The sequence below is a fragment of the Phacochoerus africanus genome, chromosome 15 (assembly GCF_016906955.1).
Source record: "Phacochoerus africanus isolate WHEZ1 chromosome 15, ROS_Pafr_v1, whole genome shotgun sequence".
NCBI classification, from domain to species: Eukaryota; Metazoa; Chordata; class Mammalia; order Artiodactyla; family Suidae; genus Phacochoerus; species Phacochoerus africanus.
In genome coordinates, this window is record NC_062558.1 from 88,552,523 (window position 1) to 88,567,046 (window position 14,524).

Sequence of the window (14,524 nt, forward strand, 5' to 3'; positions counted from 1 at the left end):
TAACAGTTTGCCTGTCTTGGGGAAACTTTTCAGTTATGTGAAGTTTCAGATCTTTGCAACTTGATTTTTCCTTGAAAACTACCTTCTTATAGCCAAATTAGAAATTTATGCTTGAACTCTAGTGCTTCCTTTGACAATGGATGTCATCTAAAGGTGATAGCACTTTATATATTATTATAGTGGTTGTTATCCTAGAGATTACTAATATGGTAATTGTCTGTAGGTATACCACAGACTATCCTGTCTTTGAGCAAAGCAATTTAATGTCCATGCTAACAGTGAAGAAGAAATTGTTTTCCTACCTTCCTTCAGTACTTTCTTTTATGGGATAGTTAAGTAGATGATTTTTACTAGTTTGGGCAAATTGATAAATCCAATTGCTTTCCAAAAATTTTCTCCATTTACTCCTTACCTTTCTTCTTATGTCTAATCCCCACCCTTTCAGTTATTGAAGATGATTTCACTCTGTTTCTTAGAGAAGTTTGAAGGTATGAGTTCTGTAAATTTCTTCTCCTTACCTCAAAGATCTTTTTCTCATTTTTAAAAGTTTGATTGAAGTACAGATGATTTACAATGTTGTTATAATTTCTGTTGTACAAAGTAGTGATTCAGATATACATATACACACATCATTCTTTTTCGTATTCTTTTCCCCTATAGATTAACACAGAATATTGGGTAGAGCTCCCTGTGATGTAGAGCAGGTCCCTATTGGCAAGTCATTCCATATACCTCAGTGCCAATCTCAAATCCTCAGTCCATCCTCCCCCACAATTGTCCCCATAAGTTTGTTTTCAAAGTCCATGAGTTTGTTTCTCTTCTGCAGTTTTCATTGTATCCTTTGTTAGATTCCACATATAAGTGATAGCATATGATGTTTGTTTTTCACTGAGTAACTTCATTTAGTATGATAATCTCTAGGTCAATCCATGTTGATGCAAATGGTGTTATTTTATTCTTTTTTATGGCTGAGTAATATTACATTATATATATGTACCACATCTTCTTTGTTATACCATATATATGGGCCTTGTTTTTGTATCCATTCAGTTTGTCCTCTGTTTGGAGCATTTAGTCCATTTTACATTTAAGGTAATTATTGATATATATGTTCTTTTTGCCATTTTGTTAATAGTTTTGGATTTGTTTTTGTTGGTCTTCCCCTCCCCGCCCCCCATTTTTTGGTCTTTTTAGGGCCACACCCACAGCATATGGAAGCTCCCAGTCCAGGGGTTGAATCGGAGCTGTAGCTCCTGGCCTACACCACAGCTACAGCAACACCAGATCCAAGCCGTATCTGTACTGTGCTCCACATCTGCACCATACACCACAGATCACAGCAAAGGTGGGTCCTTAACCCACTGAGTGAGGCCAGGGATCTAACCCGGCATCCTCATGAATACTAGTTGGGTTTGTTACTGCTGCGCCACCACGGGAACTCCCTTTCTTTCCCTCCTTTGTTCTCTTCTCTTGTTGTTTGATGACTATCCTTAGTATTGTGTTTGGATTGCCTTTTCTTATTTGTGTGTGTATCTATTGCAGATTTTTGGTTTGCGGTTACCATGAGGTTTTGATATAGGAGTCTGTATATATACAAGATTGTTTTGTACGCTCCTCTTCTCACAATTGCTGGTTTTGTTAGCATCTTTGTGTGCTGATCATTTCCTATCTTTACTGTATGTCTGCCTTTACTGGTGAGCCCTCTCGTTTTTAATTTCCTTGTATCTGATTGTGGCCTTTTCTGCCTAGAGAAGTTCCTTTAGTATTTGTTGTAAAGCTGGTTTGGTGATGCTTAATTCTCTTAGCTTTTGCTTATCTGTAAAGCTTTTGATTTCTCCTTCAAATCTGAATGGGAGGAGTTCCTTTTGTGGTTCAATAGTAACAAACCCAACTAGTATCCATGAGGGCGTGGGTTCGATCCCTGGCCTGGCTCAGTGAGTTAAGGATCCAGTGTTGCTGTGAGCTGTGTTGTAGGTCACAGACCTGGCTTGGATCTGGTGTGTTGCTGTGGTTGTGGTGTAGGCTGGCAGCTAAAGCTCCGATTTCACCCCCAGCCTGATATCTTCCATATGCCCAGGTGCAGCTTAAAAAGACAAAAACAAACAAAACACCCCAAGAAACAAACGACTGAATGAAAGCCTTGCTGGTTAGAATATTCTAGGTTGTAAGTTTTTTCCTTTCATCACTTTAAGTATATTGTGATACTCCTTTCTGGCCTACATAGTTTCTCTTGAAAAATCAGCTGATAACCTTATCAGGGTTCCCTTGTATGTTATTTGTTGCCTTTCCCTAGCTGCTTCCAGTATTTTCTCTTTGTCTTTAATTTTGGTCAGTTTGATTAAAATGCGTCTCAGGGTGTTCCTACTTGGGTTTATTCTGTATAGTATTCTTTGTGCCTCCTGGGTTTGAGTGAGGTTTGCCATGTTAGGCAAATTTTTAGCTATTATTTCTTCAAATATTTTCTCTGCCCTTTGTCACTCTTCTCCTGCTGGCACCCCTATAAAGCAAATGTTTTTGTATTTAAAGTTGTCCTAGAGTTCTCTTAGACTGTCCTCAATTCTTTTCATTCCTTTTTCTTTACTCTGTTCCACGTCAGTGATTTCCACCAGTCTGTCTTCCACCTCATTGTTTTGTTTTTCTGCCTCCTATATTATGCTATTGGTTCCTTCTAGTGAATTTTTAATATCAGTTATTGTGTTGTTCATCTCTGCTTGTTGAATCTTTAAATCTTTTATTCCTTTGTTAAACGTTTCCTCTAATTTATTGATCTTTGCCTCTAGTTTGTTTCCGAGAAACTAGGTCTTGGATCATCCTTACTAGCTAGCATTACTCTAAAAAGTCTTTTTCAGGTAGGTTTCCTATCTCCACTTCACTTAGATAATCTTCTAGGTTTTGTCTTTTTCCTCCATCTGGCTCACATTTCTTTGACTTTTCATTTTGTATAGCTTTTTGTGTCATCTCCTTTTTGCAGGCTCCAGGGTTGTAGCCTCTCTTCTGGTGTCTGCCCTTTTGTGGGTAAAGTTGATACAGGGGCTTGCTGCAGGCTTCCTGATGGAGGGATTGGTGCCTGCCCACTGGTTGGTGTAGCTGGGTCTTATCCCTCTGGTGGGTGGGGCTTTGTCTCTTAGTGTCATTAGGGTAGCTGTGTGCATAGGAGGACTGTAGGTAGCCTGTTTGCTGATGTGTGGAGCTGTAATCCACCCTGTTTGTGTTTGGCCTGGGGCTTCTCAGCCCTGATGGGTGGGGCCAAATTTTTCCAAAATGACAGCCCACAGGAGAGCTCATGCTGATGATTATTCCTGGGAACTCTGCATCCAGTGTCTAGCCCCCAGAGGGCGCCTCGGCCACCCCCCGCTCTACCAGGAGATCCTTCAAGACCCACAGGTGGGTCTGATCCAGATTCTGATGGAGTCCCTGTTTTGCCATGGGACCCAGCACACATGAAACACTGTGAGTGCCCTCCAACAGTGGAGTCTCTGTTTCCCCCGGTCTTGTGGAGCTCTTGCTCTCAAGCCTCACTGGCCTTCAGCACCAAATGCTCCAGGGCTTCCTCCTCCCAGTGCCAGACCCCCCAGCTGTGGGAACCTGATGTGGGACCCCAAATCCTCCTGTGGAAGAGCCTCTATGATATAGTTATTTCCCAGCCTATGGGTCACCTGCCCAGTGGTTATGGGCTTGCTTATATCATGAAAGCACCACTCCTACCATCTTGATGTGACTACTTCTTTGTCTTTGGTTATAGGATATCTTTTTTGGTAGCTTCCAGTCTATTTTGTTGATGGCTGTAATTCAACAGTTAGCTGTAATTTTGGTTTTTTTCCTGAGAGGAGGTGAGCACAGGCCCTTCTGCTCTGCAGTCTTGTCTCTATCAAGACAGTCTTTTCAGTAAGTGGCGCTGGGAAAACTGGACGGTGGCACACCGTGCCCTTTGTCCTTCCTCGCCCCTCAGATATCTCTTTTTATGAGTCCTTTCTCTTCTTTCTTTTCTGTTTCACAAGTTTCACTTTTTAAAGGCTAAATCCTTGTCTTCTGAGATCTCCTACTCCATGTCAGTCTTGACATTCATCCTTTACAGACCATTTGCAGCTAGATTACAGCCCTGATCAAATTACCTTGAAATTAAAAACAAACCAATAAAACTTTCGCTTGACACTGTTATTACCTTGAGACTATATACCATTCTGCTTTTCATCTCTGAACTTACCAAAATGGTACTCTATACCTGAATAGTTCCTGTCACTTTTTGTTAGCGTACTTCTTCCTTGCCATTTGCCTCTACCACTTCCCTTAAATTTGTCAGCAACCCATTTAGAAAATTTAACAGCTTCTTCCAAGTGTTTTTTTTTAATTACCTGTGCTTTCTGCAGTATTTGAAATTGTCACCATCTTTTTACTTTTTTTTTTTTTTTAAAAGAACTTCACTTTTAAAAATATACCTTGTAGGAGTTCCCAGTGTAGCTCAGTGGGTTAAGAACTTGACATAGTGTCCATGAGGATGTGGGTTCTATCCCTGGCCTCCCTCAGTGGCTTAAGGATCCAGTGTAGCTTGCAGATGTGGCTCGGATCTGGCATTGCTGTGGTTGTGGTATAGGTCTGCAGCTGAAGCTCTGATTCAGTGCCTAGCCCAGGACTTCTGTATGCAGCAGGTGCAGCCATAAAAAGGAAAAAAAATTACCTTGCATGCAAAATGTGGGAAATATGGAAAAATTTAAAGATGATTCTCCATTGTAATATCACCTCTCAAAGATACTCACTGTTAAATTTGAGGCCGTTTTCTGTTTCGTCTTTTTTTAAATCCATTAAAAAATAGAAGGATCACACTGTGCCTCTTATTTTGATACCTGATTTTTTTCTGTTTTAATATATTGTGAGTGTATTTCCAAGTACTTACTCTTCTGCAGTGCACTGTAGTAGCCACACAAATTGGCAGTGTTGAAACTGCCTGGGTTGAAATTCTGGCTGCAGATACTGACTAGCTGTGTGACCTTGAGCACATTGCTATTGTGGGTTTTAGTTTCCTTGTCTTGAAAATGGAGATGGCATTCTTATTTAATTCCTAGAGTTGCTGTAAGTAATAAATAATACATTAAAAATTATTGGCACGTAATATTAGCTATCACTTCTGTTTTCTTTCTTTTACTATCATTAAGAGTGTTGTAGGAGTTCCCGTCGTGGCGCAGTGGTTAACGAATCCGACTAGGAACCATGAGGTTGCGGTTTCGGTCCTTGCCCTTGCTCAGTGGGTTAACGATCCGGCGTTGCCGTGAGCTGTGGTGTAGGTTGCAGACGCGGCTCGGATCCCGCGTTGCTGTGGCTCTGGTGTAGGCCGGTGGCTATAGCTCCGATTCAACCCCTAGCCTGGGAACCTCCATATGCCGCAGGAGCGGCCCAAGAAATAGCAACAACAACAACAATGACAACAACAACAACAACAACAAAAAAAAGACAAAAAAAAGAGTGTTATAGGACCATTCATATAGCTAAATGCATGGTTTTTTTTTTTTTTTTGTCTTTTTGCTGTTTCTTGGGCCGCTCCCGTGGCATATGGAGGTTCCCAGGCTAGGGGTCAAATCGGAGCTGTAGCCTCTGGCCTACGCCAGAGCCACAGCAACGTGAGATCCGAGCTGCGTCTGCAACCTACACCACAGCTCATGGCAACACTGGATCCTTAACCCACTGAGCAAGGGCAGGGGCCGAACCCGCAACCTCATGGTCCCTAGTCGGATTCGTTAACCACTGTGCCATGACAGAAACTCCTAAATGCATGGTTTTTGGGTTAGATCTTTATTATTTTCCTATTCTAAGTAAATGGATAAAACCCTAATTACCACTTAGTGTAATTTTATGGAGTTCCCTGGTGGCTCAGCTGGTTAAGGATCCAGTGTTATCACTGCTATGTCTCAGGTTCAGTCTCTGGCCTTGGAACTTCTGTGTGCTGTGGGAGTGACCAAAAGAACAAAACAACTAATTTTACTATTTTTTTGTTAAGAATATTTTAAAACAGCTTTATTGAGATACAATTCACTTAACATACAGTTCATGATGTTTTTTTGCTTTTTAGGGCTGCATCTGCAGCTTATGGAAGTTCCCGGGCTAGGGGTCGGATTGGAACTATAGATCCTGGCCTACACCATAGCTATAGCAATGCTGGATCCAAGCTACATCTGTGACCTACACCACAGCTCTTGGCAATGCTGGATCCTTAACCCACTGAGCGAGGCTAGGGTTCAGACCCCAACCTCATGGATGTTAGTTGGATTTGTAACCTGCTGAGCTACAATGGGAACTCCCAGCTCACCCATTTAAAGTGTATATTTTACTGTACATATTCACAGATATGTACAACCATCACCATAGTCAATTTTAGAACATTTTCATTACCTCAAAATGAAACATTCATTAAAAAATTGTGAATCATTGGAGTTCCCATTGTGGCTTAGCGGGTTAAGGACCATGAAGATGCGAGTTTGATCCCTGGCCTTGCTCAGTGGGTTAAGGATTCGGCATTGCTGCAAGCTGTGGCGTAGGTTGTAGATATAGCCTGTATCCGGTGTTGCTTTGGCTCTGGCATAGGCCTCAGTTTCAGCTCTGATTCATCCCCTAGCCTGGAACTTTCATATGTCATAGGTACAGTTATAAAAAAAAATTGTGAATCACTATTTTGTATACCTGTAACTTACATAATATTGTATAGTAACTATACTTCAATTTAAAAAAACCCCAAAATTGAAAATTTCATACCCTCTAGCTATTGACTCCTTACAGTTTTGTTAAATTTTAAAATAGTGTTTTATATTTGCCTGGTTGTCATGTCCTAGCAAGTTGGACTAGGGTTTATAAAGAGAAACTATAGTTTAGGATTAAAAGTACAGTCTCTGGAGTCCAGTTGACCTGGGTTAAATCCCAGGTTTACTAACTGATGTTTACTAATATTTAACTGTGTGACCTTAGGTTATGCAATCACTCTGAGCCTCAGTTTTCTTGTCTGTAATATGGAATTAGTAGAGGTACCTGCTTCAAAAAAGTTTATTTTAGAGTTCCCTAGTGGCCTAGGGGTTAAGGATTCAGCATTGTTACTGTGGGTTACTACTGTGGTTCAGGATTGATGCCTGGCTTGGGAACTTTCCCATGCTGTGGATGCAGCCAAAGTTTCTTTTAAAGACTAAACAAGATTATTTTAATTAATTAATTAATTTATTTATTTATTTTTGTCTCTTTTTTTTGCCCTTTCTTGGGCTGCTCCCGCAGCATATGGAGGTTCCCAGGCTAGGGGTCCAGTCGGAGCTGTAGCCACTGGCGTACACCAGAGCCACAGCAACCCAGGATCCGAGCCGAGTCTGCAACCTACACCACAGCTCACGGCAACGCCGGATCGTTAACCCACTGAGCAAGGGCAGGGACCGAACCCGCAACCTCATGGTCCCTAGTCGGATTAGTTAACCACTGAGCTACAACGAGAACTCCAAGATTAATTAATATATAGAATTTAGTACAGTAACTGGCACATAGTAAATGTTCAATAAATATAGAGAATGCTATCTTTGATGATGTACTTCTGTTCTTAAATTAGCTAGCAAGTGTTTGAAGCTAATTAGGCATAATTAAGTACTGAATGGTTTTTCCATCAGAGATTTAGAATGTTTTCCATACCTAGCAGCATTTTAATATGTATTGTGTTGTTGTCCCTCATAAAAGGCTATAATTACTCTCTGAGAATGTAGTTGATTTTCTATTGATAGAAAATAATAATAGTACCTAACACTTAGAAATACTGACATTTGTCTGGCACTGTTATAAGTGCATTACCTACATTAACTCCTTTGATCCTCCTCCTTCAGATACATGCAGTTACTGTCCCTATTTTACAGATTGGGTACTGAGGAAGTTAAGCAACTTGGTCAAAGTATTACAACAGGTAAGTGATGGAAACAGGATTCTAACCTTGGTACTCAGTCTGGCTACAGAGCCCGTGCTCCTAACCCTGTGTTCTTTTCTTTATCCGCTCCTTCTTTAGAGAATCGTAGGTGGATTTCAGACATCTTGGTGTCTTGGCTGTTGGGATTTCTATATTAAGAACTATGAAATCTTTGATGCTTGATTGTAAGGAGAACCAAAATGATTTATTGATGTCTGCTGTGGATGTGGGCTCCAGAGTGGCTGGGAATTTATCATTTGGTTCAGACCATGCATTGATTATTATTATGCTCCACCACTGTAGAATATAGGCCCCAGGTGGGACAATAGCCAGGCGCAGTGCACCCTCCTGGCCTCCCCACACCCTGGCCCACCCTGTAAAATGCTCACCTGAACCTGTCCTCCTCCCTCCTTGCATACTATCCAACCCGGCCAGTCCTTGTAGGGGCAACATTAAGTTCAGCCCACAGTGATCTCTCTACCTGTGGAGCAAGTCTTTTTTACTCTCAGTTTATTGTCATGTGTGGTGGTATAACACTATTTGTATTGTCACCTGGCACTATTAAGTGTTAACGTGACTCCTCAAGTTGATTAAATGTTGCTTGCTGGTAGTGAACTATGTCTTAAATGCTTTTAAAATTTACCATAGTGCCCTCAGAAATATTATCAAGTACTTTTTCTCTTTCATCCTCACTTGCCTGTTGATAATACAGCTGTTATCTGAACTTCAAACATATCTAGCCTTATAAACTTAGTCCCTAAAGTACAGGTATGTTTTGCAAGAAGGTGGGTAATCTATAGTCATTCTGTTGGATTATGTGCTTTATATTGGGATATTAATTATAATTGTCTGACAGCAACTCTTCAAAACCTGTTGTGGCTTATTTCTGAAATCTTCCTTCATTGCCCTGGTTGTTGCTCATCCTGCTTACAGGCCTCTCCCTTAGGGATGTGACTCACTGATTTGAAAGACTGCTGATCAGTAATTAACTACCTGCCTCTCATCGCAGAGAGATGAGAATTTAAATGCAGGCTTCACAGCTAAAATTTTCTTCCCTACGTGTTTACCCACTTACGAACATATAACAACACTGTCCCACACCTGGCCTTTGGAAGAACTGTCTGTAGTCCATTACCCTTTCCTGTCAGAAGTTATTAGTTTGCATATTCCTGTACAAGTGATGAGTTTTATGTGGGTGCTCTTAATTGAAAATTTTATTTTCTCAGATTTCCAGAATGTCATTTATTTAATTTCATTTATGCGTGAAACTAAACATTTGAATGAATGACAATTGGGTATTTAATGAAGGCAGTTTTGAGTGCTTAATAAGTAATAATAAAGCCAACTGTTATAACAGGTTAATTGGATTAAATTCTGACAACTAGTACGTCCTTAGGTGATAGGATGGTTATCCATTTTCATGATATGTAATTAGTTTTTTAGGGAACTACCCATATTTTAAAGAAATTCATTACATCCTTACTGCCTTGCCTTAGCAATCCTGAAAAATACGGGTATGTATCATTAGGAAATAGATCTGTTCTGAGAAATAAGTTTTAAAACATTCTTCTGTTTGCTAAATAGGACGTTTAAAAATACTGTGTTCTATTGTATTGGTACTTCTATATTTTGGCAGTACCAAATAAAATCTTTCTGTGTTATAGTACAGTTGACTTGGTAAACAATTTTTTAAAGTCCATATGCCTTTAAATTGATTATGATACTGTTTTTGAAGCACAGCTGTAATCTTTGATCTGATAAGCTAAATGTAATTTTTCATCCTGTTGAAGAATTTACAGTTTATAATTTAGAGGATCAAAGTTTTAAAATTTGCTGATGGAGGAAAGATCTCTGGGACTTGTAGATCTGTCAATATTTGATTTTAATAATTTCTGTCATATTGACATAATTCACTAAAACTTGTGTGTAAAATTGTAACTTACAACTGATGAAGTACATATTTTCCCCCAATTTTTTACTTTAAACGCTTTTATTTTTTGTCTTTTTAGGGCCACATCCGCAGCATATGGAAGTTCCCAGGCTAAGGGTCAAATTTGAGCCGTCGCTGATAGCCTGCGCCTGAGCCACAGCAACGCCAGATCCAAGCTGTGCCTGCGACCTATACAGCTCACAGCAATGCCGGATCCTTAACCCCCTGAGTGAGGCCAGGGATTGAACCTGCGTCCTCATGGATACTCCAGTTCGTTACTGCTGAGCCACAATAGAAATCCCTGAGAACTTTTAAATTGGTATAAAATTTGAATAGATAATACTCACTTCAGTATTCACCACTTCACTTGCTAACATTTTGTCTCTTCTGTTTTCTCTCTCTCTGAGTTTATAAAAACACACACACTTTTTTCCTGAGCCATTGAAAGTAAGTTGCAAACATCTTGACACTTTACCCCTAAATATTTTAGTGAGTGTATCCTATGAACAAGGTTGTTTCCTTAAGAGCTGCATTATCTTAAGAGATCTGATATTAATACAATAATACTATATAATACTGTCCTTATTTAAATTTCCTCACCTGCTTTCTCACTGTTTATGAAAGCACACACCTTTTTTTTCGTGAGCCATTTGAAACTAAGCTGCAGTAAGCCAATTTCCACCATACCCTCACCCTCACCCTTGTGGTCTTTTATGAAATCTTATCCAGTTTTTATCTTAATAGTATACCCCACATTTGCTGTTTCTGTTTTTGTATTTCATGACTAAAGTTAAAATTTGGGGAATGAATACTATATAGATTGTGTTGTATATTTTCTATTGCATTATATCAGGAGATTAAGTAATTTTTTTTCTTTTTCATTTTATAATAGCTTAGTATTTGCTTGGATTTATTGTCTTTAAAGATTTGTGATGTCATGTCCTTAAATTTCAAAATAAAATTTTGTAGTGCTTTGGTCTTAATTTTTTTAAGTTAACTTATGATAGATTCCAAAAATATAGGAAGTAGTATAATAAACATCTGTGTACCTAATACCAGACTTAAAAAATACTAACATTAAACTGTGTTTACTTCAGGTTAAAATAAAATTTTTATGCTAAAAATCTGTCTTACATATAAGGGTACATAAATATATATAATATAAATGTACATTTTACAGAGTTTTAATAATAAATAAATATATCTGCCCAAACCCATCTTAAGAAGTGTAATGGTATCTTGGAAGCTTTCAGGGCTCAGGACAATGGCTTCTCCTTCCTCAGATGAAACCATAATCCTAAACCTTGTGTTATTCCAATTTTTCCTTAAGTTTTTCCACTTTTCTATTTTTCCTTTAATATTGTAGTGTTTCCCATTTTTGAGTTTTAGGTGAATGGAATCATACTGTCTTCTTCTCTGACTTTTTTGTTTATGATTTTGAGATTTCATTCAAGTTGACACACTTATCTGAGGTACTTTCATTTTACTACTATGTGGTAATTCCTTTATATGAATATACTACAGTTTATCCATTTTACTGTTGTTGGACACTTGGATTTCCTTTGGTGTTTGCTATTAAGAAAATGCTGCTGTAAATATTCTTGTACATGCTTCCTGACAGATATATGCAAAAGATTCCCAGGGTTATATACCTTGAGCTAGAATTTTGGGGTCTTTGAGGATGTACACTGTAGTGGTAGTGGTACCAAAAAATCTTCTTGTGAACAGTTGTACAATAAGCCAAATAAGGAATTTAAGAGGAACAGGTCTGTGAGGAGATGGGAAAACAATGTGTTCTGTTTCATGTAGTTGGAGCTTAGCATCTTATTAGAAATGTTAAGTAGGCATTTGAGATGTGTTTACAGTTTTTAGCTCCACCTGTCTTTGTTCTTCTGGGTTGACTCATTCACATGTTTCATTTTTCCCTTCTTGAAGCTTTTAAGGAGACTACTTAATAATACAACAGTATAAAAATTTCTTCATTACAATACAAGATGTGTTCAGTTTTTATACTCTCAGTCTCAGGCTGTCATATGCAGCCTTTTTGTTTTTATAGACTTGGAAACATAGAGCTACATTAAGCTAGTATAGAGATGATGTAAATGAAAGTTGGGGAGACAGTATTATTATCACATTAGCAAACATGTATTCTTGGTAGCTGTTAGCAAGGGGGAAAAAACTTAAAAAAATAGGGATGCAAGCTAAAAGAAATAAGCAAACAAGCAAGGAAATAAGTAAATAGGCATAGCACTCTTTGGGGACCATTTAGACTGGAGCAAACAACACTACACATTAATACTCCCCAATGATTTCACTACATTATAGCATAACTCTGTAATTAGTGTTCATAATATTAATTCTTTTTTTTTTGTCTTTTGTTGTTGTTATTGTTGTTGTTGTTGTTGTTGCCATTTCTTGGGCTGCTCCCGTGGCATATGGAGGTTCCCAGGCTAGGGGTTGAATCGGAGCTGTAACCACCGGCCTACGCCAGAGCACAGCAACGCGGGATCCGAACCGCATCTGCAACCTACACCACAGCTCACGGCAACGCCTGATCTTTAACCCACTGAGCAAGGGCAGGGACCGAACCTGCAACCTCATGGTTCCTAGTCGGATTCGTTAACCACTGCGCCACAACGGGAACTCCTTAATATTAATTCTAAGTAATCTTTATATTTCATTTGAGAAGGTGGGGCAATACACATTTTAGAAAAATTGGTGAACCCTTAGCTATCTAGAATCAATTCCTTATGATTCCTAATAGTAGCAATTTTTTTTGTTTATATGTAGTTAGACTATTCAAAGGAACTTGCTCCATAATGTGTTTACCTATCAGTTAATAAAACAAATTATCTATTGATAATTTCTCAAAATTCTGTAGGAAAAAAACAGGTGGTATATATTTCTCTACTAACTGAATTGGATTGTTCGGAAAGAGAAAGGTGTACCAGGTAATTTAAATGTCTTTTACTGTGAATATTATGTTAATAAGTTATAGACAAAATTGAGATGAAAGCATGGAAGTGGTTTTCATGCTTTGTTGTCAGAAGAATAAGTTGAAAAAGAACGTACAGTGAGATGATTATTTGGAGGTTCCTTCTGCTGCAGGAGATGGTTACATCAAACTTGCTATATTTGCTACCCCTAGAATAGATCCACAGTATCCCTAGGAGTAACCACTTCTTTCCAGAGCCAAAGAGTAAGGGATACAGAAGGGACTCACAACCCAGAATTTGTTCTAGGAATTGCTGGTTTCTTTAGACCTCTATTATGGGGCCTCTTCATTCCCACAGGGTACTAGAAGCCACTGCAGAATTGAAGTTTCCTAGATGATTTGAAAGAAATAATATATCTTGAATAATCTTTGAAAAATTATTTTTGCTATTCAAAATGTAATTTAAAGCAGAGGTGGAGTTCCGCTGTGGTGTAGCAGATTAATGATCCAGACTTTCCTCTGTGGCAATGTGGGATTGATCTCCTGTCTGGTGCAGTGGGTTAAGGATCCGCAATTGCCATAGCTATAGCAGAGATCATAGTTACAACTCAGATTTGATCCCTGGCCCAGGAACTTCCATATACTCTGGGTGCAGACAAAAAAGAAAGTAAGAAAGAGAAAGTGAGAAAGAAAAGCAGAAGTAAAAATAGTTTTAGAAAGTAGGATTTTTTAAAATTTTGAAATAATTATATGGGTTCATAGGAAATTGCAAAAATAGTAACGTTAGGCCCTCGTACTCTTTACCTTCCCCCAGTGGGTACTTCGTTACTATATGTAGTACAATATCATCCTGAAATTGACATTAGTAAATTTTGTATTTATAGTTTTGAGCCATTTAAACACTGTGGTGGGGCAGGATCAAGATGGCAGAGGAGTAGGACATGGCACTCACCTTCGCCCACAAATTTATCACCCTCCACCCCCGCACCATCTACATGTAGAATGATTTGCACAGAACACCTACTGAACACGAGCAGAAGATCTCAGGCTTCCAAAAAGGGCAAGAAACCTCCCACATAACTTAGTAGAGCAAAGCAAAAAAAGAGAGAAGAGGAAAAAAAGGAATCAGGATAAGGGCCAACACTCCTGAGAGGAAGCTGTGAAAGAGAAAAGGAATCTGCACTCTGGGAGGCTACCTAACTGATGGTGAGATCAGCCAGGATGGGGACACTCAAAGCAGAAAGAGAGCTGCGCAGTCAGTCAGTACCACTGCCTGGCATGCTACAGCCTGAGACACATGGTCAGGGGCTGAGTGCTGAGACTTGGGCTGTCTAGGTCAGTTCTAGGGGGAGAACTATGGTTGACTGTGTGGAAATAGCTTGAGGGGGTTAGGGAGCAGGGCACAACAGCCAAGGGAGTGTGGCAGGAGGCCTGGGCCTGCCAGAGAAGCAAGGCACCATTGTTGGGGAGTATGAGAGGAAGGGGGCAGGTAGGACTGCCATAGAAACTTCTTTGCACACTCTCAGGCAGCAGGGTATGTCTTGCGTGGGATACAAGGGTGGCTGCAAACTGCTACATCCATCTCAGACTCCAAGGGTGGGCACAGTCTGCCACCAATAAGGGTCCCATGACCAGCATGCCTGTGGCCCCAGTCACCTCAGGGATTGCTGTTGCAGGGGGCTCTAAATTGGAAGAAAGAGGTAAAATTGTCACTATACACAGATGATATGATACTCTCTATAGA

General features: G+C 39.5%; 1 protein-coding gene across 3 annotated transcripts in view; it reads left to right on the forward strand.

Moving 5' to 3' along the window:
• The window catches only part of BMPR1A (bone morphogenetic protein receptor type 1A), a 143,784-nt gene that overhangs the window by 55,544 nt on the left and 73,716 nt on the right, over nt 1–14,524 (forward strand). For 2 of the 3 annotated variants that reach the window (XM_047760164.1, XM_047760163.1), the window contains exon 1: nt 7,840–7,915. The exons of the other annotated variant lie outside the window; for it this stretch is intronic. The gene's annotated coding sequence lies outside the window, so the exon portion shown is untranslated. Of the gene's footprint in view, nt 1–7,839; nt 7,916–14,524 lie in introns of those variants that run through there. 3 annotated transcript variants of the gene reach the window in all.